Source organism: Tachypleus tridentatus, chromosome 9 (genome assembly GCF_004210375.1).
Source record: "Tachypleus tridentatus isolate NWPU-2018 chromosome 9, ASM421037v1, whole genome shotgun sequence".
NCBI classification, from domain to species: domain Eukaryota; kingdom Metazoa; phylum Arthropoda; class Merostomata; order Xiphosura; family Limulidae; genus Tachypleus; species Tachypleus tridentatus.
The window spans coordinates 17,980,058-18,005,187 of NC_134833.1; the positions used below are offsets into that span (position 1 = coordinate 17,980,058).

Consider the following 25,130-nt stretch of genomic DNA (forward strand, 5'->3'; position numbering starts at 1 on the left):
GCAGAGTTTCCAAAACTTTTATCAATCACGCCCCATATAATAAATATTATTTCTTGCGAATCCCTTTTTATTTTATTTTTTTAAGTGAAAGATGTAACGCACGAGTACGAATTATACTGAACGTTTGATACTGTATGCGTTGTGTAACTACTTAATATTTTCACAAATAATAAAATATTAGGATGCTTAATTTACATTTATTGCTCTACTGACCCAAACCATTTTGCATACACACCCGTGAGGGAGGGCTCTCCACACTTCGAAAAACGCTGATATATAGAATTTTAGTTCGTATGAAAATATGACTCCGTAAAAAAACACAAAAAAACTATATCGTTGTAAGATTACACGAAATCGACCTATTTGATAAAACAAGTCTTGTTCACCAACTCGTGTTCCCTTTTGAAACACGTCATAATTAATTGAGGCGGATTTTCAATATTCAGAAGCAAATTATTTCAAATTAAGTGCAGTTGGGTCTTGTTTATGTGAAAGGGTTTAATGAAATAACTGCTGTGTAAGTGCATGAGAAAAGAATCCGGGTAAGAGACACGACCATTAATTAAACTGCACGGTTCATTCGCTACGAAGAAGACCCGAACGTGACAGCTTCCCACGTGACTATACAGCTGTATTTCACAGATTTTACACAGCACGTGCTTCACACTCACTTAGGTTAGGATTGACAGATTTTGTTCCAAGTGTATAAGGTAACTCAAAATGCTTTTAAACTAATTGAACCAAAGACCAATGAAGGAAATCTACTTTATCTACTGAGGTGTCTCTGGTATTAAACAACGCCACCTTGACACCCCTATGGAAGACTGCTCTTTTATTATTCATATGCACTGAAAAAAAATCTATAAAACTAAAGTAAAGGGCTCAGCAGCATAGTTTCAAGAACATTTTACAGAGTTCGGTATTTTAACAGATTATTTTAGAGATCCTCATAAAAGAACTCAATTTTTTAAAGGAAAGTCAATAAATATTCTGTTTTTTTTTAACAATATTTCTCTACAGATGTTATTCAGCAATGCAGTTGAAACAGAAATATGCGCGATATTAAGAAACTACGATGATGGAGGTTTATTGGGAAAGTATAGGAATATTTCATTCCTATTTAGGCCTTAATCAAAATCACGTAATAGATCCCTATGTTAAAATAATGATAATGACGTATAAAACAACAAGGTGGGCAATGCCTTCACAAAACAACAATGATGCTCTTTATGTTGTGACAACAAGGTAGACAATGTCTTGATAAAACAACAATGATGCTGTTTAAGTTGTGACAACAAGGTGGACAATGTCTTGATAAAACAACAATGATGCTGTTTAAGTTGTGACAACTAGGTGGACAATGTCTTGATAAAACAACAATGATGCTGTTTAAGTTGTGACAACAAGGTGGACAATGTCTTGACAAAACAACAATGATGCTGTTTAAGTTGTGACAACAAGGTGGACAATGTCTTGATAAAACAACAATGATGCTGTTTAAGTTGTGACAACTAGGTGGACAATGTCTTAATAAAACAACAATGATGCTGTTTAAGTTGTGACAACAAGGTGGACAATGTCTTGATAAAACAACAATGATGCTGTTTAAGTTGTGACAACAAGGTGGACAATGTCTTGACAAAACAACAATGATGCTGTTTATGTTGTGACAACAAGGTGGGCAATGTCTTTACAAAACAACAATGATGCTGTTTAAGTTGTGACAACAAGGTAGACAATTTCTTGATAAAACAACAATGATGCTGTTTAAGTTGTGACAACTAGGTGGACAATGTCTTGATAAAACAACAATGATGCTGTTTAAGTTGTGACAACAAGGTGGACAATGTCTTGATAAAACAACAATGATGCTGTTTAAGTTGTGACAACAAGGTGGACAATGTCTTGATAAAACAACAGTGATGCTGTTTCAGTTGTGACAACAAGGTGGACAATGTCTTGATAAAACAACAATGATGCTGTTTAAGTTGTGACAATAAGGTGGACAATGTCTTGATAAAACAACAATGATGCTGTTCAAGTTGAAACAGGAAGACTGGTGGTGGCGCTTTAAGACAACGCTCATAATGACGTATGAGTTAAACAATAAGAGAAAAGTACCGTGATATTTGAGTTAAAATAAAGCAAAGATGGTGAATTACAAGTTGATACAACAGAACAGAGCCCCTTCGTGTATTTGTTTTTAATTGAAAGAGTGATAATATGTTGGTATGCATGTTAGACAGTTAGAATAATAACAAATCGTGAAAAGGTTGACCATAACGAAATTTGTCTACAGGCAACGATAACACGGTGATAGTGTCGTGTCGTTTGAAAAAATAACCTGTGTCTTGCAGGCTGAAGTGTTGTTGTTGTTAAGAAGAATTTAATACTGAGGGTTCAGGGAAATGTGCCCCAGAAGATACTTGAACAACCATTCGAAGACGGAAGCTTGTTTGTTGTTTGTTTTTGAATTTCGCGCAAAGCTACTCGAGGACTATCTGTGCTAGCCGTCCCTAATTTAGCAGTGTAAGACTAGAGGAAAGGCAGCTAGTCATCACCACTCACCGCCAACTCATGGGCTACTCTTTTACCAACGAATAGTGGGATTGACCGTCACTTTATAACGCCCCCACGGCTGGGAGGGCGAGCATGTTTAGTGCGACCGGGATTCGAACCCGCGTCCCTCGGATTACGAGTCGAACGCCTTAACACACTTGACCATGCTGGGCCAAGACGGAAGCAAATGAATTCCGGAAATGATCAAGACTTGTACTGTTTTCTTTAATTTCGCACAAAGCTACACGAGGACTATCTGTGATAGTCGTCCCTAATTTAGCACTGTAAGACTAGAAGAAAGGCAGGTAGTCATCAACACCCTCCGTCAACTGTTGGGCTACTATTTTACCAACGAATAGTGGGATTGACCTGGCCACGTTGGGCCGTCTAGGAGTTCTTAAAGTGATACATACACTTTGGTTGCCCCATAGTGGCACAGCGAAATGTTTGCAGACTAATATCGCTAGAAACCAGGTTTCGATCCCTATGGGCCCCCCGCTTGTACAGCGGTATGTCTCCGGATTTACAACGCTAAAATCAGGGGTTCGATTCCCCTGGGTGGGCTGAGCAGATAGCCCTTTGTGGCTTTGCTATGCGAAAAAAACACACACACACTCGATACCAATGGTGGACAGAGCACAGATAGCCCTGTAACTTTATGCTTAATAACAAAGAAATATAATACATTAGCTACGTCATTGCTAAAATGTAAAAAAAAAAAAAATTATTCGTTTTTCAGGTAAGAGTTACTAAAAAAACTCGGATAATTGATAATCATGAGTTAATTTAGCTACAAATGTTTACACCTTTAGTTAATACCAAGTAAAGGATTTGATTACAGTGTATATACGAAACCACATTCCGCGTAAATAAATAGATCGGTAAACATAACGTGTGTCCAGAGTTTTCTGCAGTACTTATTAATGTGCAATTTATACACGAACCTGTTATTCATAGCTGCAAGCGAAAAGAATTAGATACATTATTGCAGCTACGGGTAGTCTTGAGAAATATAAAACTAATTAATCTCAGCACAAACTGATAGTTCGTGTTTTAGACGTGTAAAACCAGTAGTTTAAAAACAAACTAATTACAGCAGTAACTGATGGTTCCTGCTTGAGATATGTAAAACAAATGGTTTAAAAACAAACTAACTTGAATACTGACTGATGGTTCCAGTTTCAAGTTCCAAGTTTTACTGTGTCGGTATTTGGGTATTGATGTTGTTAAATACCCAGGAGGGTCAGGTACATTTGACCTCTTCCTCCCTCCCGAACGATTATAGCGTCTGTCTTTAGGGTGTTTTTTTTTGGTTTTTTTTAAAGCTTTGGGCCAGAGTAAAAGTATAACATCATACTCAGGTCCATTTCAGGGCTCAGTCCATGCATGGACGAACAAGAAGTTTTTTTTTCTTCATTTAATTTTTTTCCATATATATATATATTTTTTGTATTTTTCTCCTTTTTCTCGATTGAGAGAATGCTACTACTACTTGTAGTAACACAAACACACACACATAACCTTACATTTTTTAAATATATGTTAAAAGGGGAGAGGTATTTAGGACCATTTACATCATGTACGTGATATCTGTCGAGACCACACATTAAGTCATTTTTATGCCAATTCTTATTGAAATATTTTAGAGAATTATGCAAGAGTCTTTCAGCTATTGTATCTATGTTTGCATACTTGTGCATGAATGTGGTTGAGGTGCTACGTGGTACTTTATATGCTGAAGTTAGTACAGAATTTTGTATACGTTGAAGTTTCTGTACATGTGTGGGTGCTATGTTAATCCAGGCAGGTGATGCATATTCTATTGTTGGTCTAATATACGTTTTGTAGACGGTTCCAGTTTGAGATATGTAAAACAAGTGGTTTAAAAACAAACTAACTTGAATACTAACTGGTGGTTCTTGCTTGAGATATGTAAAACAAGTGGTTTAAAAACAAACTAACTTGAGCAGTAAGTGGTGGTTCCTGACCCCCATAAGTACAACGGTAAGTCTGTTGACTTACAACACTAAAATCAGGGGTTCGATTCCCCTCGGTAGGCTCAGTAGATAGCCCGATGTGGCTTTGCTATAAGAAAATACACACGTAACTGGTGGTTTTGCTTGAGATATGTAAAACAAATGGTTTAAAAACAAACTAACTTGAACAGTAACTGATGGTTCCTGGACTGTTATTACCGGTATTTATAGTTTTAACCATAAGGAATATTTGTGATAACTTCCCGAACTACGCTACGAAGGATTACTCATGTAACCTGTAACATTTCACAACATTTCCAGAACATTGTTATTTAAACCCTTAAACCAAATGAGTAAAGGTAATAATCGTGTATGAAACAGTCCGAGCAGACTAATGTGTGACTAATATTTCACTGTGTAACTCTTACGTGTGACTAATATTTCACTGTGTAACTGTTACGTGTGACTAATATTTCACTGTGTAACTTTTACGTGTGACTAATATTCCACTGTGTAACTCTTACGTGTGACTAATATTTTACTGTGTAACTCTTACGTGTGACTAATATTTCACTGTGTAACTGTTACGTGTGACTAATATTTCACTGTGTAACTCTTACGTGTGACTAATATTTCACTCTGCAACTCTTACGTGTGACTAATATTTCACTGTGCAACTGTTACGTATGACTAATATTTCACTGTGTAACTGTTACGTGTGATTAATATTTCACTGTGTAACTGTTACGTGTGACTAATATTTCACTGTGTAACTGTTACGTGTGACTACTATTTCACCGTGTAACCGTTTTGTTTTGTTCTGTTTTTGATTTTTAGATTAAAACGCCTGGTTTCCTGTGAAAAACGAAACTGTTAACAAGGTGTTTAAATCGATTGTGGAACTTTACCTGTTTGCCTGAGGTGATAACGAAGAAGTTCTTAACTGATAAAGTGGGTAACATGTATGTTTGAAGTGCTTATATACTTGCACGAAATAACATCAAAGCAAAGAGAAATCCCTTCGTTTCAGAGAAAAAAAAAAAAAAAAAAAAAAAACTCAGATACCATTGCGCAGATAGCCCTCGTGTAGCTTTGCGCGAAATAAAAATAAACAAACAAACATATACCATTTGTCTCTTTTTCGTCACATATTTTGCTCAAAAGTTTAAACAGTTTAAAATTCATCATAAATACCAAAGACCAGAAAATAACTTTTTGTTCGCTAAGGAAAAACATTGAAAAAGATTGTTTGAAAGATAGAATAAATTCTGCTTTCGTCAAAACGAAAAGTTCCCGGTCACATGAGGAAATCGGTTTTATATATAAATAAAATCCAATTAAGAGCGGTTTGCTAAAACACATGATATCAAAATATATATGAAGGCAGTAGTAAGAAACTTTCATTAACACGAATCGATTCTATAAATTAGAAAATACGTAGATGACTGGTGTTGAGGTAAGAATTTTTAATATGGTGCGTGTGTTTGTTTGTTTTTTGAATTTCGCGCAAAGCTACTCAAGGGCTATTTGCGCTAGCCGTCCCTGATATAGCAGTGTAAGACTAGAGGGAAAGCAGCTATTCATCACCACCCACCGCCAACTTTTGGGCTACTCTTTTACCAACGAATAGTGGGATTGATTCTAACATTATAAAGCCCCCATGGCTGAAAGGACGAGCATGTTTGGTTTGACAGGGATTTAAACACGCGACCCTCAGATTACGAGTCGCACGCCTTAACCCACCTGACCATGCCGGGCCTGGTGCATCTCTATTTGATTTATTCAAATAGCATTTTGTATAATTTTAAAATGTCGTTCATTTATGTGTACAGCAAATTCTAACTGAATTTTTGCAGTGTTCTCTTGACAAGGTTCGACAATTTCTAAAGATTATTAAAGTGATAACTCGCATTTTTCTATTCTGTGTATTTTAAATTTTAATTCGAATTTTGATACCAGTGGTGAGGGCAGCACAGGTGGCGTGTTGTCTAGCTTTTTTGCTCAACAAGAAATAAAAAAATAATCTTACTTAATTGAAGATAAACTTTTTAAAAAATTCGAACAGTTAAATTTTGTAAACAAATATTGTTTACCGAAATAAAGAAAAAATTATGGACATCGAAGCAGAATCATATAGTTGTTATAGACATTATTTTATAAACACTTGTTATATGACAATAGAATTTTCAACGTTATTTCTCGATTCTTTATCAAGGCTGTAGCGAAAACTATCGAATGTTAATCAATCAGTATTATCCTTTAAATTTGAAATTTTAAAATTGTTAAATAACGACTACAAGTAATTCAGACGCAACTGTTATTAACTCTGGACCACATGTGATTTAGTTGTAGTACAGTTTGCAAATTATACACTTTATTACAAATTCAAAGTGGTTTATTTTCAAAGAGTGAGGCCTCGGCATGGCCAGGTGGGTTAAGGCGTGCGACTCGTAATCTGAGGGCCGCGGATTCGCACCCCCGTCGCACCAAACATGCTCGCCTTTTCATCTGTGGGGGCGTTATAATTAGACGGTCAATCCCACTATTCTTTGATAAAAGAGTAGCCCAAGAGTTGGCGGTGGGTGGTGATGACTAGCTGCCTTCCCTCTAGTCTTACACTGATAAATTAGGGTCGGCTAGCGCAGATAGCCCTCGTGTAGCTTTGCGCGAAATTCAAAAAACAAAAAACAAACAATTCAAAGAGTGCCTTTTACTTTGTTAACTTAACCTGTGCTAACATAACCAAGAACATTATCTCAAACAACCAGTATAATCTGTTTTAAAAATGAATTAACTAAACACAGAACTAGTTAGTCATCTTCATTCTAGGTTTAAAAAAAAAATCACCACATGCTAGAAATGGACGCAATATGCTTTTCGATAAAATCTGCAGGATACAGTCGATCTGAAGTATGGTTTGGTTTGCTTTGAATTTCACCCAAAACTACTCGAGGGCTATCTGCGCTAGCCGTCCCTAATTTAGTAATGTAAGACCAGAGGGAAGGCAGCTAGTCATCACCACCCACCGCCAACTCTTGGGCTACTCTTTTATCAACAAGTAGTGGGATTTACCTGCCCATTATAACACCTCCACGACTGAAGGGGCGAGCATATTTGGTGTGACAGGGATTCGAACCCGCGACCCTCAGATTACGAGTCGAAAGCCAAATACATCAATCGAAATGATTTGACCTCCTGAGTCCAAAACCGTAATTAAATCTCAATTCGGTCAAAAGATAATAGAGTTATGTTTATGCTTGAAAACCAAAAACAAATCGATAACTCTGAGTCATTCTATGAGCCAATATGCCGCGGCTTAAAATTAAAAAGTTTTCCCGCGTATTAGATTAATTTGTCTTCTCTCCACGCTTGAAGACAATCGGCGCACAATTGTAATTGTTGGAAAGAATATTGTTCTTTGTTGCATTTTACGAAAAGCTATTTGAATGTTTTTGGAGCTAGCTGTCCTTAACTTTTGAGATATAGACTAACGTAGCTAGTCAATACCACCCACCGCCAATTCATGGACTACAATTTACCTTCAAATAGTGGGGTTGACTCTCACCATATAACGTGCCCCTGGTTGAAAGCGCATGCTTCATGAGGTTTCCATTCCGCAACTTAAGGATTGCGAGTCGATAACACTAATCACTATGGAAAATACAGTTTGTCCCTATGGGAGAGACATGGTAAGTAAGTAAAAACTTACGTAGAAAAGAATAACGCGATTTTAATATACCGAAACGATGTGGTTCAATATAAATATATATTACTATTTCAACGAAACGATGAAACGTTCTTTCGAATCTTTCACTTAACAGATGTCACAAAATATGCGCGATTAGGTAAATTTCTACTAGACTGTGTTTGATTTAATTAAAAATAAAAATTTATACTTGGATGCCGTTAAAGTCAGTTGGGTAAATGACAAGCTGCGCAGTCGAAGGAAAATGTGGTCCCGTACTGCTTGCTGGGTATCGACACAAAACAGAACGAACCTGTTAGAGAGCGTGTTGTCAGTTTCGATTCTGATGTAAAACCTCGAAGATATATTCACTCGCCCTGTTGAAGTACCACACAAATCTGCCAAGGTGAAAGGTAAGGTTCATTGTTTCTCATAAGATTATGTTGAAATTTTATGGAAAGCGCTTAATTACAATTTTCCTATATATTCGATTTCGTTAGGATAAATATGTCACAATGAAGAACGGGAGAGTCAGATATTAGTTCAATATTCTAACTCAAATAATACTAGTAAAGCTTATGAATTAAACAAATATGTTCTTAAAGTATATACACATACGGATGATACGGAAACCAGTATATTATGCCTTTGTGATTTTCGTTATCTATTTTATATGAAAGTAACAAATAAAAAGTTTTTCAAAATAATTCATATATGTATCTTTAATCGAGGTCATATGTATAAAAGATAGATATAATTTTCACGTGTATATACTAAATTAGGAGTGAATATGTTTTGATTAGAAATACGTTCTTTTTTCCTGAAAAATATTTATGTAGTTTTACAGTTTTATATTTATTCTATTTTTTGAATAAGTCAATTTCAAATCAATTTGTTTATTTTGAATTTCGCGAAAAGCTACTCGAGTGCTATCTGCGCTAGCCGTCCCTAATTTAGCAGTGTAAGAGTAGAGAAACGGCAACTAGTCATCACCACCGACCGCCGCCAACTCTTGAGCTACTCTTTTATCAACTAACAGTGGGATTGACCGTCACATTATAACGCCCCCACGGCGGAAAGGACGAGCATGTTTGGTGCGACCGGCATTCGAACTCGCGACCCTCGGATGACTAGTCGAACGCCTTAACACGCTTGGCCATGCCGGGCCCAACACCTTGCCAAGAATGAAGAACTTATATTTGGAACAACAGAAAGACAATTTGGAAATAGCGAATAATAATAAAAAAAGGTTAAATCAGAAAGCTTGGAAGCGTTTTATACCTGATTTTGTCTCTCGTTACAAATGTTTATATTAACACAGACTCCATATTTTACGTCATTAAATTAACCAAAAATATCGATGAAGTTTTATTCCTCACACGTGAATGTTTAGCTGGTGCGTGTTAAATAACAATAATTATGTTAGTAATGTCCTTGGCTACTTCATTGAAACTATAAAAAAATTGGAAGTAGATAACGTCCTCACACTTGATAAATTGAACAAAACATATAAATTTTCTTATTGGATAAAAGACCTACGAGAAAGAACTGGAATTTCTGGAACAAGAGTATAATACCTTTGAAAAAACGTAAATCCGTCTCTCTGCCCAATGTCTTGCACTTCCAGAACCTGAAAATACTTTTATCTCTCTCATTGAAACCTGTGTAGAAAACAATGTTATTAATCTGGTTAGGAAAATATTTCAAGTAAAAATACAAAATGACAATTGGGATCCATTACTTGCAATATGTATGTATCAGATTTATGGAGCATTTTGAAAGTGGACAATATAAAAGTTTCACGGTTGTGTTACATGGATGAAGCTTGGTCAAATCTATGGTAGTGTTACAACATAGATGATGATGTCTGGTGAAATCCACGGTTGTGTTACAACATTTATGATGTCTGGCCAAATCCATGGTTATGTTACAACATAGACGATGATGTCTGGTCAAATCCACGGTTGTGTTACAACATTTATGATGATGTCTGGTCAAATCCACGGTTGTGTTACAACATAGACGATGATGTCTGGTCAAATCCACGGTTGTGTTACAACATTTATGATGATGTCTGGATTCAAATCCACGGCTGTGTTACAACATTTATGATGATGTCTGGCCAAATCACAGAAGTGAATATCTAAAGTTAATCTTCTTCATAATAGTATAAAATTATAAGTAAAATGAGCAAATAATTTCCTTTTCTGTAGGTAACCGTTTAAGTAGAACCGGTACAAGAATTATTCTGTCCATCTACCGAAACCAACAATCTATTTGACACCACCACAAAAATGCTCGCCATGGCTAGGTGGTTAAAGCACTCGACTCATAATCCGACGGTCGCGGGTTCGAATTCCCGTCACACCAAACATGATCGCCCTTTCAGCCGTGAGATGTTATAATGGTCCAATTAATCCCGCTATTCGTTGATAAAAGAGTAGCCCAAGAGTTTACGGTGGGTGGTGATGGCTAGCTGCCTTTCCTCTAGTTTTACTGCTAAATTAGGGACGGCTAGCACAGATAACCCTTGTGTAGCTTTGCGCGAAATTCTAAAACGAAACCCAAGTACTACAAAAAAGTCGAAACGTTATTGCAAACTATTTTTCTAAGAGACTGCAAGAATATGTCATTCTCCTGTCTTAAATAAAAAAACTAGATGTTAAGTGCATTTTGAAGAATCTACAAGTTCATATTTAATTCATTGAAAATACTCACCTGAAAAACAGAAAAAAAAACTTTTTTTAAAAAAGGAAAAAGAGAAAATAGAAAGAAGCTACTTTGTTTGTTTGTTCGTTTTTGAAATTCGCACAAAGCTGTCCGAGAGCTTTCTGTGCTAGCTGTCCCTAATTTTACAGTGTAAGACTAGAGGGAAGGCAGCTAGTCATCACCACCCATCGCCAACTCTTGGGCTACTCTTTTACCAACGAATAGTGGGATTGACCGTAACATTATAACGCCCTCACGGCTAAGAAGCTACTACCCTTGAAGAAGAGTTCAATAATGTTACTTGAAACAAACTATACACGAAGATAAAACTAAAAACTGTGTATTATTAGAACTGTAACTTTGTGTATTATTAATAATTGTTGAAACTGTGTATTGTTAATCATTATTGAAAATTGTGCCTCTATGTGTTATTAAGAATTGTTGAAAACTGTATATTATTAAATTTTACATCTGTATATTATTAAGGATTGTTGAAAACTGTAAATTATTAAAATTTTACATCTGTATATTATTAAGGATTGTTGAAAACTGTAAATTATTAAAATTTTACATCTGTATATTATTAAGGATTGTTGAAAACTGTAAATTATTAAAATTTTACATCTGTATATTATTAAGAATTGTTGAAAACTGTAAATTATTAAAATTTTACATCTGTATATTATTAAGGATTGTTGAAAACTGTATATTATTAAAATTTTACATCTGTATATTATTAAGGATTGTTGGAAACTGTAAATTATTAAAACTGTGTCGAACTTTAACACCGCTGAAGGCTAGTTGAAAATGAACTGTTTTCTATCCACGTGTGTTCTCAAGGAACTTTCACAATCATGTTTTCTCTCAGAAGACAGTGTAAGACTGAATAGGCCATAAGAGAGTTTCGAAGCTATTATCATGGTATTTGTGCTCATATATCATTCCACGAGTGTGGTTTACTATTTCTCCAGCGTTCACTTATCCAATATACATAGCATTATTTATTTTTGTTTAAGAAAAACAATATCTCAGTTTTATTTGTTATCCTCCGTTTTTACACATATATATTTAATAATTAGTTGTTTTAAATGAAACATTAATCACAACCTGACTTAAAGTGTTGTTTGTTAGTCTGGCTGGCTAACAAGATTAAATATCGAACTAAGATAAGCTGCCACATGCGGGAAATTAAGTTTAAAAATGAAAGCGTAGGATTAGCATTCTAGATTATCCCACGTGCTATGTTTGTGCAGTTTTATGTTTCGTTCTCAAAGATCCAAAAATGTCAACATTTCAATTTTAAAAAAATCAATTAAATCTCAGGCTCGCGAGCTATTTGTGTGTGACGCTGTCTTCCAATATTATTATTCTTTTAAAAAGCGATAATCAAATTTGTATACAGAGAGAGATGTGGAAATACTAATAATTGGATCTGGCTACCAGATACCTTCAGGGATCTCAGTTTTTTAGAACCACTTTAAAGAGAATTGAGTGTTGTCAATCGATAGAAAAATCACATGCCCAAGAATCAGGAAAACGCTTACTCTGGCAAAAGAGTGAAACTGTGTTGGACATCTGTGTGAACTACTTAATCTGAGCTCTTGTAATACGGACAAAACTTCAGCTTCGCTGTCAAATTATCTAAAACTGTTAAGCGAACTCTGGTGTTTAAGAAATCGAACACTTTACCAATTTTATCGTCACGTAATTATTTGTAGAAAGAAAGAATAAATTCGAAGCTTAATAACAAAATTCACTTAAGCGTTTGAGATAATTAGATTTCAAGAAGGAAAAAATTTATCCAACTCATTTGAAATATGCTTATAATATTCTATAGATCAAAGCAGTTTCTGTCATTTCTATCTCGCTTTTTTATCGACTGTGGAACAAGTCAGAAAATGTATTGAAATACTATATTTGAAAAATAATAATTAATTAAAGCGCACTTCGCGTCCTATAACACATACTTTGATGAACTAATTATTGTTATTTTGTGTTTATAAAGGTGAGCTTTCAATTTATGGTAATTATAGTAATTTAAGCATTTTCATCGTAAGTTTTTTCAGTTTTTCACATTTCTCTTATTTTGAGAATATTCCAGGTCTCTAATGTCATATGGAATTTTAATCTATATGAGTGAAATATTCGCTCGACGATTATAGTTTTATGCTTATATCAATGTTATAAACCATTAGGCCTAACAAATACGTTGAAACGTTACGTTTGAATTAAGTAACTTCTGATAATGAACAAATACCATCCCATATGATGGGTAGGTAAAAATATACGTTTAGCGCTTTTTAGTAATTTATTAGTTAAATTATCTTATGAATGGATTAAAAGCATTGCAAGAAAAATATATTTCACAGTCTAATGTGGTGACGCTTTATAACGTTTTTCTTTATTTAGGCCTAAAGAATGACTTAGTATTTCACCAATTTAGGTATTTAAGATACAATACGGAGGTATTAAAACATAGGCCTAGTTGGATTACTGATATAAAGGTATTAGGAAACGTTAAATAAACAGTGAAGAAAAACAGAATAACAACCTGAGGTTAAAATGTTGATATAGCTGTTTTGTTTTCGTCACGTAAACATGGAACTCAGTGGCTGAGCAGTAATTCTTTATACACTAAAAATTTGGGTTACGATAGTAATAGTGGTGGAGATAGCACAGATATTCGATTGTGTTAGCTTAAAGATAGAACGGTTTGTATCAAACATTTTACATTTAGTGTGAATTTATTTTAGACGTTAAAACGAGCTCAATGAGTTTAAATTAGAAACTTGTATACTGTCATATTTCAAGTTAAGGACGAAGGATTTCATTTTTATTGCGTAATAACATGATTATATTCGGTACATTTATGGCGATTAATATTTCCTTCAAAAAAGATAAAAAGCTAACAATGCAAGTACCATGGCCATTCTAAAGCCATGAATTTGTATCTCATGAATCGTGTATCGAGATTACGTCATCTTGATGTGATTTATTTTCTATAGAAACGCGAGCTATAGAGCTTTCAGAAAGTGGTTTGTTTTCTATAAAAAAAAATTGTTTTAATTTTTCCCCTCCACAGGTAACGACATCATTAAGTGTTAAAAAACAATTGCTAGCGCACAAGAAAGTGTGTAGTGTTATTTACGAACCTGGAAAACATTTGCTTTAATTACAGTTCATGTATGGCTGAATGGGAAGCATGCTTTAGCTGATACATGTCTTCTTGCAATAGAATATTGACCATATCCTTATCTCCCACATTAGACACCACAGGCTCATAGCATAACTTCTTGGATAACTCATTAAAGGCTTAGGTACAATATAGCAATTTCCTAACCCTATCTTCATACTTGGGGCTATTTTATTGGAGCTCTTGTCATGTAAGTAGACCACGTTCGCCACGTGATCTCAAGCACGGCTTTAAAAACGTTAAAGCAATTATAATACCAGAACTGCTACAGCCAACATTGGAAGCGCTATCTAATCGTTAGATGTCCAGTCATGTTGTTTACAGCGTGTAAAACTATAATAAAAAGGTTCCATGTATTAAACCTAAGAAGTGCTCTTACCAATTAGCTAATGTGGTTAAGTGTCAAGGAAACTTTAATTCACTGATACTTTATTATTATTCATATTCGCAAAATAGTTATTTTTTGTTTTGTTTTTTACATACTCGACCCCAATGTTATAAACAAACAATTTCAAAAAATGATACATGTCTATATAGAGTATTTCGACAACCAGAAAAAACAATTCGTTTCAAGTTAAACACAAAGTTTTATAATAAGCCTATCTGTTTCTAGCGTTGTAAGGCCGCAGGTTCACGGCTGTGCCACTAGTGGAGAATATTAAACTACTGTAATTTATCTTAATTCAAGCTGAATGAAGCCTAGTGGTTAGAGTGCCCTGAGTGTAAATCCGAAGGTCGCTTGTTTGTGTCACGTCATTAAGGGCACGTTTTCTATAATTTGGGCGCATTACATGAGCTATAAACTAAAATAATGACAGTAAAACGATAAAAATCGGTCAGAGTAAAAGTTGACAGTGTTTATTGCCGACAAGTTACCTTCCTTTTATTCTCTTAGTTCAAAATTAGGGACACATTGCTTACTGGTGCTTCAATTTGAGGGAAACTGCAGATATTAACCATAGTAATAAATATTACTTTCCTTCAGTTTGTCCTTTCAGTAAAGTTCGTGTCAAGTATGTGGCTCACAATTTGCGGGTGAAGGGTTCGAATCCTGTCACCGAAACTGATCGTTCCTTCAGCAGTGGGAGCGTTATAATGTTGTGGTCAAGCCTACTGTTCATTGGTAAAAGGAATAAATTAGAAACAGCCAACAGCAAATGGCCCTCGAGTAACTTTGCGCAAAATTCAACAAAAAAAGAGTTCGGGTCTTAGACGTATCCTCGCAGAATTTATTCTTGGTTCAAAATAAACTAGTATACCGAAGAAACGAATGTTTCAAATTACATATTATACTAGGAGTGTTCAAAACAAATTTTACACTTTTTTTTTTGCAATACTGTATTAGAAAAATGGCCTGGAATAGCCAGATGGTTAGGATACTCGACTCGTAATCTGATGATCTCAGGGTCGCTAGTTCGAATCCCCGTCACACCAACCGTGCTCACTCTTTCAGCTGCGGGGCGTTATAATGGGACGATCAATCCAACTATTCGTTGGTAAAAGAGTAGCACAAGAGTTTACACTGCTAAACTAAGGACGGCTAGAGCAGATAGCTCTCGTGCAGCTCTGCGCGAAATTTAAAAAAACAACAAACCATAAGAAAAGGCAATATTCAGCTTCAAGCAATGAAGAAGACACTTTTGAGACCAAAGTTGTGTGTTGAAACATATAGTGTGTTTTTATACATAAAATAATTTTCATTATGCTTATAACTCGTTATTTGTCAATTGACTATTGTATTAGTATAACGTGCTTCCGTACACAAAAGCACGTACACTTTTATTGCTACTTTTATTGACAGTATTGGTTAGAAATACTTAAAATATGTAATTCTATTAATTCTGATTTGATTTTCTGTCATTGTACTTTTATTATAGAGACTGTTTTGCGTTAGTTGAATAATATGTGGATTTAGGATTAGCCTAAATCTCATAAGATGACTAAGTTTCATGAGATATTATGGGATTTACGGCCGAAAACATCGTTAACAACGAGGATACCAAACGATGAAAAAAATTCTTTCTAATCTTTATAAATATTAGTTAAGGGCACCCGTTAAGGAAGCAGAAAAACTGTATGACATATAATGTTAGACAATATACCCCTATTTACTTTCGTTATTGAATCTCTACTGACCTGTTGTATGCTAACCGGATACACTGTTTTATAGAAGTTGATAATTGACTCATTTAAGTAATTAGGTGCTGGTGTTTTTAAATTCACAACTACAAGTCCAGAGAAAAGTAGAAATGTTTGTTTGTTTCTGGAATTTCGCACAAAGCTACACGAGGGCTATCTGCACTAGCGGTCCCTAATTTAGCAGTGTAAGACTAGAGAGAAGGCAGCTAGTCATCACCACCCACTGCAAACTCTTGGGCTACTCTTTTACCAACGAATAGTTGATTGATCGTCGCAATATAACGTCCATGCGGCTGAAAGGAAGAGTATGTTTCGTGTGACAGGGATTCAAACCCGCGATCCTCAGATTACGAGTCGAGCGCCCCAACCACCTGGCCATGCCTGGTATGTAACAGCTAATCAAAACCCAGTTGTACTACTAAACATTGGTAAAGTTATTTATTTTCTATCATAGGAAATCTCCTCAAACACGTGTTTGTGTTCGAGGAACACTTAACACAGATAACTAAAACTTAATTGTTGTACTACCATATATTTACATGTATAAATTATTTTTACAATGATAAAAGAATTCCTTCACACACACATTATAATGTCACGGAAACACCTAACACATCTAACTAAAATTCATTGTTGTACTTGTATTATAATTTATTTCTGACTAATATCCGATTCGTTATGTTACACATTACGATTACAAAAAGCCGGAAGTTTTTAGTTTAAATTTAGAAATCAATTGAATACCAATTGATTGATTGTTTTGAATTAAGCACTAAAACTATACAATGGACTATCTATGCTCTGCCCATGACGGGTGTCGAAACACGGTTTCTAGCTGTGTGAGTCCACGAACTGAATATCGATATGTGTTAAATTTATTATGTTCGCCAACAAAATCATTCGCCCAATCTTCTTTCTTTACACAAATATATTTTACTACACAAACAATAATATAACTTATAATAATGTTTATTACAAAGAGTTATTACAAATAATGATTTATATACAAAAGTTTTACAAGCTTACAAACCATAAAACTGAGTCTTCTATCTGATCTGGATAGCGAATTAATTTTACGTTAGTATACAGGCACACTTCTCTTGACGGGAAAGCTAGCTAGCTATATTCTTGGCTGGCCTCAAGTGGTTTATAAGCTCACGTTTCACCGAGGAAGCCATCTAACGTCCTCGTAAAAGTACGAAATCCGAAGTTAATTCTCTATAGTTAAACTGTTTTATAATGTTCGAAATCTATAAACGATATTTGTAGTTTTCTGATTAATAAACGTTTATTACAATTATAGTTTCTGAGATTTATAGTATACTGACTGTAGCAAACCAACAATATTATTAAACTGCTTCTCCGCGTGTTGTGTTGTTTACCTTTTATAAGCTTAAGAGGAGAGGTTGTAGAAATTTTAGCCAAGGTAAGAAAACTGGTAATTTATATACTATATACATCGTATGTTGTTAATTCTTAAGCTTGGGAATCTTCTATAAATTTACAGAACAGGCGGTACTTTAGCAATACACATTTAACAACATGTACTACATAAATTTCTAAATACTTATTTAACCAAAATAAACAGCGACGTTAAAAGTAAATAGACATTAGTAAGTTCGTTACATACTACAAAATATTCTAAACGTTATGTATTTGATATGATAACGGGAGCTATTCAAACACCTGTCAGTGTTACGAAAGGCTATGTTTATGGTTTGTTTTGAATTTCGCACAAAGCTACACGAGGGCTATTTGTGTGAGCCATCCCTAATTTTACAGCGTAAGACTAGAAGGAAGTCAGCTAGTCATCACCATTCACCGCCACCTCTTGGGCTACTCTTTTACCAACGAATAGTGGGATTGATCGTATTATTATAACGTCCCCACGGCTGAAAGGGCGATGTTTGACGTGACGGAGATTCGAACGCGCGACCCTCGAGTCGAGTGCCTTAACCATCTGGGTATGCCGGACCAACTACGAAAGGCAACTAACACACCTACATAAGGAGCATTGCTGTATTATCATACATTAAATACAAGGAAAATAGACCGTAAGTTTTGTCACGAGTCAATTTTCGATTAAAAGCAGCTTATGTAAATAATGTAGATATAATTAGCATACAAATTTTGGTGCATAACATAAGGCCCCCAACTAGTACAGCAGTAAGTTTACGGATTTACAACTTTAAAATCAGGGATTCGATTCCGCGCGGTGGACTCAGTAAATAGTCTACACGTGGCTTTGCTATAAGAAAACATACACGCATAACGTAAGAGTTCCTGTGAGTAATAAAATGTATATTATCCTTACAAACCAAAATTTGTATTTTCACGATTTTAGCTTACATGTAAATAAGAAAAAATATATAAAAATATTATATAGGAAGCAATCAGATATTTACAAGTATGCAAGTAATTTCCACTTTGAGATGTTAAGACATGAAGTTTTATAATATCGAAACATTTGAAGATAATTTTTTCTCCCTTAATCCATCATCGAGGCGTGTGACACAACTTACTAATGCTAATCATTTAAGATACCTTATAAACAGTTAGCTTAGTTCTGAGTTCATTTGTTAAGGTTTATCGTGTTTTGTTGTTTCTTTTTGTAGTAAACAACAACGTTTAATTTCAGCCCATTTTCAAGATCTTTCCAGAAAGCGTCAGTTGACAGGTCTCAGTTAATGAGGGTTTGTTTTGGAATTTCGCACAAAGCTACTCGAGGGCTATCTGTGCTAGCCGTCCCTAATTTAGCAGTGTAAGACTAGAGGGAGGGCAGCTAGTCATCACCACCCACCGCCAACTCTTGGGCTGCTCTTTTACCAACGAATAGTGGGATTGACCGTAACATTATACGCCCCCACGGCTGGGAGGGCGAGCATGTTTAGCGCGACGCGGGCGCGAACCCGCGACCCTCGGATTACGAGTTGCACGCCTTACGCGCTTAGCCATGCCAGGCCCTCAGTTAATGAGAGGTGTCATGTTTCGCTCTGATGATTTACTGGTATAAATAATCCAAGGTATCTCTAAATGTCGAGTTCTTTTTCTATTGAAAAATGACACTTGCTGCTTCAGGCTTTTTCAGCGATGTGTACGTAAGTTCAAGTGTTATGATAACAGAGAAACACGACCAAGAGAAGAAAATTAATTGAATGTATTTACGGAAACAAAGTTTCTCAGGTGGTTTTTAGCTGTTAGACGACAACCTGCAACATCCTAGCTTTAGTATTTATTTTATATAAATCTAAGATCTGTTGTTTAGTTTTCGTGTAATCCGTTAACATTTTCAGCATTTAAAATAAAACGTTATTAAATAGCATATTGGTAAGATTACTTATACGAATAAAATTGGTAACGCAATCTACGAATATGATTTCCAACAACGAGGCAACACAAAGAATATGACGACCTGAAAATAGAACATATCACACAAGCAACGGACTTAAAACTTGTCATTTTTATTTTATATACTGAATGAGATGTATTTGGCTTCGGGAGAATCGAATACTTAATGTTAATGCAATAATCTCAGAAGTTTAATCTTTTGCCACCAGGGGACCGACAGGTTGTTTGTTTTATAACAGATCCACATTGGGCTATCTGCTGTATCCACCGCAGGGAATCGAACATCGGATTTTAGAGTTGTAAGTTTGTAAACTTGCCACCGTCTCAGTGATGCGGGCCAATTTGAATTGTACCTTTTATTCTAGGAATGATATTTACGGTGGGAAAACGTTTTCATTCATAGTTAACTTCTACTTTTAAATCTCAGAAGAGAAATAAGAGTAAATATTCTAAGTTGTGAGTGGATAATACATCTGAAACAACTATTCACAGTTTCCACTCAGTTGCGGGAAGGTTACTTCTGATGAAGAAAAAAAACAATGAAATTAAAACGCGTTATTCAAATTTTTTCTCGAATAATTTTTTTCGATTCTTCTCGGTGGGCTCAGCAGATAGTCCGATGTGACTTTGCTATACGAAAACACTGTACATACACTGCTAAATTATGGACGGCTAGCACAGATAGTCCTCGTGTAGCTTTGCGCGAAATTCATAAACATATGATTATGTTCCGTTAAACCCCAGAAACGACGATCACCCATTTTGTCCCCTAGTAATTGTTTCGAATTTCTTGCTTCCTTTTATATTTTGTTGGCATCGAGAGCCTACTTGTAAAAGTTAAAATTATTTTGTCAAAAATTGTCTGGAGTCTAAAAAGAAATAGAAAAAAAATGCATATATATATATATATATATAGTTAATCATTACTAAATTATTTATATTTCCTTCATATAGTTAATATAGATACAACTTTTACAAAGTCGATTTCTTTAAAGTTACCAACAGAATATTGATGGCTCTATACATTTTACGATATTTAAATCCCATGTTTGAATATAGCAACACGTCACGAATACGACGAACTATAAGTTGAATAAAAAAACTAACTAGTGAGCATGTGAAACTGTCCACATTTAAAGCTGTCTACTCTGTAACTGATAAAACGATTCTATTTGATCTGAGAGATTATTGATTCACCCAAAGAAACTCGTGAGTCTGTTGTAGATTTCTTAATATTCAGTACATATATCATGTTGCGACTTAAAAATACTTGGTTATTTGTGATCCGAGGACGTAAAAAATAACCGAATGCTCTTTAAATGTAACTTGTTGCTTTTACAAACTCAAAACCGTTTTGTGAAAACAGAACACTGTTAAGGTTGTCCTGGTTGTCATATCTGAACTAAATTTTTGTGGTGGGAGCACCTTTTCGAAGGTGGTCATCAGAAATTAGTATTAACCCTAATATATTATTAACACCCTATTTTACATCTAGTCTCTTAGGGATATTTAAGAATTAGAAGAGTGTAATAACAGTGTTTCAAACAGACTACGTTTGCCGTATCTACTGGATACGACGCATTTCGATTGATCCAGAGATCATCAGAGTGGTTCAGAAACAACACTATAATGGATGCATCACTAATTATACAAACCACTTATTCGAACTGGTTTCCCTAACAACTGTCTACTGTCAATTAAACGAACTAAACTTTGTTTAGATACAGACTGGAAATTGTTTTAAAAACACAAAATCCTTTTATGAAAACACAAATTGCAAAGTTTATCAGAACTGAGTCAGAACGTTGTTCAAATACAGGCTGGTTTAAGCTCAGTACACTAAACTACCGTAACACAAATGTTCTACGGATTTTGAAAAGAGCGCTAACATATTAGCGTACCTAACATAGTATGGATGAGTGATGTAAAGCAATATTCATAGCATACGTTACCTCAATAGTAGGAACTAGGTAAAGCGGATGCTAAGATATTAAGTGTATATAACACAATATGGATTAATGTTGAGAAACAGTATTCACTCCTTATCTCCGAAACTGTAGATAACACATATACGTGTGCCAATAGTGAATGTTGTCAAACTTAACTCGAACTTTTGTCAGCTCAAACTTAGCGGAGTCTGTGAAAATGGAACATTGGTCACTGTTCATATCATTTAATGTATTTTGGTTACATAACAGGTTTGCCTGTGTAAACCGAGATAAACACATCAGTATGTAATAACATGCATTAAAGCACTTCGAAGACGTATCAGTTTGTTTGTTTGTTTTTTAATCTCGCGCAAAGCTAGACAAGGGCTATCTGCGCTAGCCGTCTCAAATTTAGCAGTGTAAGACGAGAGAGAAGACAGCTAGTCGTTACCACCAATCGCCAACTCTGAAATACTCTTTTACCAACGAATAGTGTAATTGAACGTCACATAATAACGTTCCCACGGCTGAAATGGTGAGCATGTTTGGTGTGAGAAAGATTCGAACCCGCGACTCTCAGATTACGAGCCAAACGCTCTAAACACCTGGCCATGCTGGGCCTTATTTACTGTGTAAAATGGCTGTAAACATACTATAGGTAACAATCTGGTAAGCCAATTCCCAAAATGATGACCTAAACGCCATTAATTAATATATTGACGAATTTAATTATTCCTGACTTTATAAAGTCTAATGTTTCTGATACCAAAACGTCTATGTTGTCAAAAATACATTACGTATTCTATGCACAGAGCTCCAGATCTTGCGTTAGACCAAAACGTCAAAGACAAGTTTAGTTTTGTTTGGTAACGCTGTTTAAATGCTAGTATGGCAAGCCGGTTAGGGTACTTGACTCGCAATCTGAGGGTCGCGAGCTCGAATTCTCGTCCCACAGGCCATGCTCGTCCTTTCGATCGTGAGATCATTGTAAGTTACGGTCAATCTCACTGTACATTGCTAAACAAGTAGCCCAAGAGTTGGTGCTGGGTAGTGATGACTAGCTGCCTTCCCTCTAGTCTTATACTGCAAAATCAGGGATGGCTAATGCAGATAATCCTCGTGTAGCTTTGCGCGGAAATCAAAACAAACCAAATTCTCCGAAGTTTAGTAGAATGCAACTTTTTGAATTAAAAGTGCATTTCATATTCTCGAAGAAAAGATCTGATCATAATTTTTAGAACTTCATGTGTACTGGTTCTACACAAAATCAAATATACTGTTGTAAGACTTCAGGGGTGTACTGGTTCTTCATTACATTAAATATACTGTTTTAAGACTTCAGGTGTGTACCGGTTCTACACAAAATCAAATATACTGTTGTAGGCTTTCACGCGTGCACTCCTATATCCTAGTGGAAGTATATTCAGTGAAATGACGTCCACACATATCCCAGTGGAAATATATTCAGTGAAATGACGTCCACGTATATCCTTGTGGAAATATATTCAGTGAAATGACGTCCACGTATATCCTAGTCGAAATATATTCAGTGAAATGACGTCCACGTATATCCTAGTGGAAATATATTCAGTAAAATGACGTCCACGTATATCCTAGTGGAAATATATTCAGTAAAATGACGTCCACGTATATCATAGTGTTAATATATTCAGTGAAATGACGTCCACGTATATCCTAGTGGAAATATATTCAGTGAAATGACGTCCACGTATATCCTAGTGGAAATATATTCAGTGAAATGACGTCCACGTATATCCTAGTGGAAATATATTCAGTGAAATGACGTCCACGTATATCCTAGTGGAAATATATTCAGTGAAATGACGTCCACGTATATCCCGGTGGTGGGTATTCAGTAGCTTTGTATCGCCTGAAAATGGTTCAGCAATAAGGTCGAGGAATTAAAAGTTTAAAATTCGATGTTTGATCCCTGTGGTAAACACCGCTCAGATAGTTCATTATGCAGCTTTGGCGTTAACAACAAACGAACTTAGCTTCGTATTTTCGGTCTGCCTCAATGCTCTCAATTAATCGAAGTTTGTAAGTTTGTTGATACTTGGAGCTGGTTGATCCTGTGTTAGAGATTACAAGCATTAGTGGCTTTGTGATAAATACAGAATGTACTGTTACTACCACCATATTCTTACACTTCCTAATATCGTCATTGGTGTAAAAAAAACACACAACATATTAAGCTACATACGACACTTAATAAGAAATCTTTATATGTACTCGCATCTTCAGTAACCGTGATAAACTGTCACACACGTTCTTTTCTTTAAGCAATAACTCCACAGAGAATATTTGATTTCGAACTGGGTTATTTACAGTCAAGTCCAATAACAAATATAAAAACAAATTGAGAATAATAATACCCAAACGTTTCTTAAATAGATTACAAGTCACAAACGATATGTGGTAAATCAGAGAGCCCGTGAAAAACAAAACAAAACTATATTACAAACAAAACTGGATTTTATCACCAAAAGATAAACATGGAATAAAAGTAAATCAGAAGAAATACTGTTCTTGAAAACCTTTTACTTTTGTAAGGCTTAGGAACAAAACTACTGTGTTGTCCTTTCTCTTTGTGTTTATTATCACAGATTTATGTGCATGTATAAGACCGGAGAAGAAAAACCAGTTATTCTGAAGGATATACTTTATCTTGTTATTTATATTCAAATAACAGTATTTATATATATTTTTGTCACGACACATGTGTCAAACTTAGTGACATTCTGAAATCTAATAAAAACACACAACTTCACTTTGGATTTCATTCGATTTCTGAAATTGACTGGAAAGTTGCGTGGTACTTGAATTGGTGTTCTTTATTTTAAGAAGACAGAAGCTTTCAAAGTGTTTCTAGGTCAGACCTCGCTGTTATTAACAATACTGTGGAATTGTATTTAAGCTATGTCACTTCCCTACCCCACATTTACGCAGTCCTATGTTACCAACCAAAGCAGTAGCCAGTAATGTTCTTTGGCCATAATGTAGCTACTTTCATACACTGGTTGTATCTTTCTTACAGCAATAAACCTACAGCTGTTATATATATATATATCACTCCACGTGCAGGAATTGATAACATTTTGTCAGTAAGTATAAAAAAATGATGGCACGCTCAGTTACTCGCTGAAAAAAAGACATCTTTATGAAGTAACTTAAGAACACAACAGTTACGAAATAAAATTCTTAGTTTAGTGTGTGTGTGTGTGCGTTTTTCTTATAGCAAAGCCACATCAGGCTATCTGCTGAGTTCACCGAGGAGAATCGAACCCCTGATTTTAGCGTTGTAAATCCGTAAGCGGGGGACTAGTTTAGTGGTTTTTTTTTAATTTCGCGCAAAGCTACTCGAGGGCTGAAAGGGCGAGCATGTTTAGTGCGACGGGAGTTCGAATCCGCGACCCTCAGATTACGAGTCGAACCCCTTAACTCACTTGGCTATGCTGGGTCGTCTAGTTTAGTGACCAATGAAGATGGACCGAACATGACCTAATGGATATAAACCTACGAGTACATTTTTAATATTAAAAAAAATGCCTGATTAATTAGGGTCTGTCTCA

The 25,130-nt window shown here is 35.3% G+C and overlaps 1 pseudogene across 2 annotated transcripts in view; it reads left to right on the forward strand.

Moving 5' to 3' along the window:
* The first annotated feature begins 8,527 nt into the window (after positions 1-8,527).
* LOC143224796 (allatostatin-A receptor pseudogene) overlaps positions 8,528-25,130 on the forward strand; it is a 50,619-nt pseudogene continuing 34,016 nt past the window's right edge. Inside the window, exon 1 of one of the 2 annotated variants that reach the window (XR_013013443.1) lies at positions 8,528-8,633. The product of XR_013013443.1 is annotated as an allatostatin-A receptor pseudogene, transcript variant X3 (transcript). The remainder of the gene's footprint in view (positions 8,634-25,130) is intronic. The other variant, XR_013013442.1, reaches the window with a different exon arrangement.